This window comes from Corythoichthys intestinalis, chromosome 4 (assembly GCF_030265065.1).
Source record: "Corythoichthys intestinalis isolate RoL2023-P3 chromosome 4, ASM3026506v1, whole genome shotgun sequence".
In the NCBI taxonomy this organism is placed as follows: Eukaryota; Metazoa; Chordata; class Actinopteri; order Syngnathiformes; family Syngnathidae; genus Corythoichthys; species Corythoichthys intestinalis.
Genome location: NC_080398.1, coordinates 14,760,652 through 14,765,891, shown reverse-complemented (window position 1 = coordinate 14,765,891; position 5,240 = coordinate 14,760,652). Strand labels below are relative to the sequence as shown.

Genomic DNA, 5,240 nt, shown 5'->3' with positions numbered 1-5,240 from the left:
TACACTGCAGATGCAGATGCACAAAAATCACTAAATGCAGAGATAATCACCTATCTTTTCAAGATCAATAGCAATATGTAACATATATAAGTTTTTGCCCAAAATAGCAATTTTTTTTTTTTTTTTTTTTAATTTACTGCAAGTTTTCAACAGCTAATAAATCACTTGATTTAACATCAGAAACTTAATGCTTGAGGAAAACATGCAGAATCAATTATAAATAATATATAAATAGATTATTGATAAATTCTATATACAGTCACAACTTATTATAGAATACAACAGCCCTTTATTGTCATTCTACAGTTGTGCAATGAAATTGTGGAGCATCTCCTTTTACAGTGTGCAGGATAAGTTAAAATCTCAAAGTGACCTGCAAGTATGAAATCTAAACATAAACATAAAATGCTTATGAGATAGTCCTATAATTCAGGCAGTACAAATAATCGTTGTGGTGTTACCAGGATGTGAGACTCGTCTTTCAACAGTCACATAGCCTCTTTCTATGCCTCACGTTTTCTGGTCAGCTTCCTCGACTTGTTCCTCACCGTCTCCTTTCTGCCTACCTCGACTCCTGCTCCTTTTCCTGCTGGTCGGCTACTCCAAGGCCTTGTTCTTCCTCGCTTCTGAAGTCACACCCTTGGAGAAGTTCGTACCAAAACAGTTGAAGAGGGACCGCCATGAAATCCAGCTGGTGCTCTTGTGCTTCCTGCACATCAGGGAGTCCCACTGCGACATACCGACAGACGCCATGTGGGCCATGGGGACAGATGGCCGCTTGAGGACTGCCCGGCCCATCTCCGTGTCCCTTTGTTCCTCCATGCCCGTGGTCATGGTGAGGAGCCTCAGCCCGTCGACCGCATTGGCGTTGACGACCGCCATAATGAGCCCGACGCTCTGCGCGCCAGCACCTTCTGGGTCAACTTGTAGCCAGCCTTGACGGACTTGTAGTTCTCCCACCTGGCCAGCACCTTAAGGCTTGAGAATTGGGCCGTCCTAATCCTCTCAGGCTCCTAAAAAACATGTTTATTTTAGAAAGATAGGTGTTTTGATTCATCTTTTTTATAAAGTGAATAATGCTGGCCACTTACTTCAGCCCCAGGACACCTGGGCAGCACCATACAGCTGTTGTTGGGAAAGCTGCTGTAGATGTTCTTCCAAAGGTGCACGGGGTCAAAGTAGACAAAGATCTGCTTGTTGCTGTCGGTGTAGGGGTTGGTGTAGGACCAGGTACCCGCTGGGAGCTCAAGGCTGGCGTAGTAGCCTGCATTGCTGGCGTGGCTGTCAAAGCTGACTGAGTGGAAACAAAGACAAAGAGCTTTTTCCTTTGAAAATTCTTGTGACGTAAAACAGTCTCAATTCTTGATAAAAAGCACAAAAAAAAAAAAAAAAAGCAAAAACGTGCAGTTAGCGTTTATTTTACGTAAATATGTCAAAGTACAATGCTATTCTGTTGGTGAATGTAGCAAGCAGCCGCCTGATGTAAACAGAGCTTTTCCGGTGACAATTCGTGTGAACAAATGCTTAAATTACTGAATTCTTAATAGATATGGAAGTAAAACAGTCTCAATTTTTGGTTAAAAGCAAAAAAACATGCAGTTAGTTATGTCGAGGTACAATGCAATTCTGTTAGTGAATGTAGCTAGCAGCCGCCTGATGTAAACAGAGCTTTACTGGTGACAATTTGTGTGAACAAATGCTTAAATTACTGAATTCTTAATAGATATGGACGTAAAACAGTCTCAATTCTTGGTTAAAAGCAAAAACCAAGCAGTTGGCAGTTATTTTACGTAAATATTGTGAAATATAATGCCAATGTCGGAGCAGCTAATTTCTCCCTTTGATTTTTTTCACAACGTTTCAAAATGCATGCATGGTATGAAAAATATAATAATTACCTTGAATCCTCGAAAAAATAACTCCTGAGACAATCCTTCTTGTTAGTATGCGGTCCAGCGTTCATATTTTTAAATGCAAATCCGGCTTTGTGCTCAAAAGCATCTGTGATTGTTTCACTGCCACCGACTTCTGATAAATGGAGCGGAGTCACACAGCCCCCTACGGGCAGGCGTGGCGCAGTGAATGAAGGAGCTGATGTGTCAAGTATTATGAAGTCTATGGACAAGTCCTTTTTTTATTGTGTGCAGACAAGACAGTCAAATTGCTTTGTCATGCTGTCAATATAACAATTACTCTGGTGGATGGCTTTGATGCTGTACATGGTTTACGTAAGTTTTGATGAAAATTGCAAGTTACACCTATGTGTGTGGGAGATTGATTGCAAGGGACTGGATGAGATTCAGTTAAACTTGTATGGTTTTTACAATGTCTTGACAGACCATGTCATTGCAATACAGAGAGCAAAAGACATCACTGAGTAGCACAAAGAAAAAAAACAAAAGCAAAATTAGAAATATGAACATATGCCAATCAGCACAACTAAACTTCGAGAGCTGTTGGGATTTTTTCCCCCATTCTTTCTACACATCTCGACGTTCCTCTCTGTTGGGCCACAAATTTTCATCCACATTACAATGGATGTCCTCTCTTGCTATACAGCATGGAAAGAGTTTTCTTGAATGCCTTATCCAGCCTCTGCAGGCATCTGCTGTGATGTCACTGCATGCTCCATTCATGGCATCCAGGAGAATCATCTGAGTGTGAGGCTGGCGAACAAATACTTGCCATCTCCATGTGGAGAAAAATTCTTCTATGGGATTGAGGAATGGTAAGTATGGTGAAGAGGAACTCCATTACTATTCTGTTGTGGGTTTCATATCATTCCCTGATTATGTTGGCATGGTGGAAACTCACATTGTCCCAAACTATTACAAATTTTGGCAGGTTAAAATAAGTTCTGTAAAATAAGTAACGAAAATGCTTAGAAATAAGCACACATATTCTGGCAAAATGTTAATCCAATTCGCATGTAACTACTGTACTTATGCAATGAACTAAAGACTAAATGTTGTGGGTGGTGAAGCTCTTAAATAAAGCCCTATGATAATTTATTTCGACCATCATGACAGATGCACCGATAATGTAGGAAACATTAGAGAATTGTACAAATCATTTGCATAGATGCAGGGCCGGCCGAGGCCGTTTGGGGGCCCTAAGCAAAATAATGCCAAGGGGCCCATATTTTTGTAAAAATGTATTAAAATTGTAACCTTATGTGCATCTTTCTTGATTCTTGATCACATAACTATGTACACGACATTTCCAAGCATTACCTTGAATTGTACATTTGGGAAAATCCCCTTGTGGAGAGGACGGTATTCCACCTCCAATTCCAAGATACTTCTTAAAAGCTCATTTGAATCAGCCAAAGTACAAAATATGATTGCATGGAACAAAATTCAGCCCAGGAAAATATTTGTCAACAAAAACGTGTACTGTGGGGAGTGCACAACTAATTAAGTCGATTCATCGTAGGCTGATACGGTACATGGCATACTACTTGAGAATAAATGAAATGATCGGCTACGTCTACACTAGGACAGATAATTTTCTCCAGGGTATTTCGCCGACTATTTTTGTACCGTTCTACACTTCGTTTAAGGTGCATTTAATGCCCCCACGCTTCTGCAAGGTACGCCTCCATTTGCGCAAACTACGCATGCGTAGAAAGGAGAAGCCTAATGTGTTACGTCATCACCCGCGCAGTTTACCTCTGAACCGGAAACTCATTACTTGCCCGCGGCAAATTTCGAAATCACTACACATACTATCATTATTTTGTGATCACTGTTTTTTTCGTGATCGCAGCTGAACGCATCACACAGGAGCGAGAGTGAAGGGAGAGCACTTTTACAAGCAGGCACCGAGTCGTGATAGAAATACATCTTTATAAAACAACGTAAGCCTGACATCATTACTTGGGATCTTACAGTCGATGCTCAGTTGCGCTCTCGCCGCTTGGAAAATAACAAATAGAAGCATATAGTGTGGCGCTGCGTGTATTTCCTGTAAACTTGTGCATAAAAGTAGCGATCCTGGAAGTGGCGACCGTTTTGACAGGCAGAAATGACTTGGAAAAAAACTGATCGCGCACCTCTGTGACTGGGGGTACCATGCAGGTCACTTTTCGGGGTTTAATTTTCCTCAACGCATTTTTATATACAGAACTCATTTTTGGTCGGCATTGAGTTGGGAGGGGCCAGCCTCGCAGCTGGCTGATCGGAGACAACTCGGGAGACGAGCTCTGTAAAGAACGCTCATCTCCACCACCTCATTCGCGATGGGAGGACCCCAAATGGGCACTGAATTGAAGCATATTATTGAGACGTAGTTTGAAGGTTCAAGAAAAATGTGTGGAAAAGAAAAGAGCAGCAATGTCACGTCGTGATCGTCCGCCTCCATTGTTTATGATGCTGTCATGCCGCACTAAAAACAGCGACGACATCACGTCCCTTGCCGAGTATTCGAATGTTGTACAATGAAAGCAGTCCATATTCGGCGGCGCGTAGGCGCGGGTAACATTACCCGCCTACATTAGCCGTCTAACAACTAATCCGGGTAATAGGCATATTAGTGTAGCCGACATGTGGTAAAGTCCAAGTAATTATACGTTTAAGGCTATTATCCATCCTAGTGTAGACGTAGCCTGTATCTACGCTCACCAGTCCAAATCATTTTACAATAATTAGCGGGAGCCATACATTTGCCGTTGCCGACAGGTCACAACTCGCTCCGGGCCTTCGCCCTGCGGCAAATGACAATTACCAGACATATTGACAAGCTCATCTGACAACAACGCTCAAGTCAGAGTGTCTTGCACAACAACAACTTCATAAGCATGCTCTATTACCTTGATACTGTTGTTTCCTTTCTCTGATTTTCTTTAGGGCTGTCAAACGATTAAAATTTTTAATCGAGTTAATTACAGCTTAAAAATTAATTAATTGTAATTAATCGCAATTAATCGCAATTCAAACCATTTATAAAATATGCCATATTTTTCTGTAAATTATATATATGTATTCTGTAAAATAATTTGTTGGAATGGAAAGATAAGACACAAGATGGATATATACATTCAACATATGGTACATAAGGACTGTAGTGGGCATTTCACTCTACTGTCATTTAAATCTGTCTATGCTGTCTTCACTCCGAAGCGTCTACTTTTTCCAAAGCTAGACAGCTCGTGAACGACGCCTTAATAATCAGACTTCTTCCTTTTTCATCTGATTTATTAATAAAATGGCCTCAAACCACTGTCCTCTTTAGACCGTAGT

General features: G+C 41.2%; 1 long non-coding RNA gene across 1 annotated transcript; it reads right to left on the bottom strand.

Moving 5' to 3' along the window:
• Positions 1–353: 353 nt before the first annotated feature.
• Positions 354–2,148, bottom strand: LOC130914208 (uncharacterized). Its single transcript, XR_009062855.1, has 3 exons — positions 1,899–2,148; positions 1,092–1,294; positions 354–1,013 (listed from the first exon to the last, which is right to left on the bottom strand). It is a non-coding gene; the product is annotated as an uncharacterized LOC130914208 (long non-coding RNA).
• Between the last annotated feature and the right edge of the window lie 3,092 nt (positions 2,149–5,240).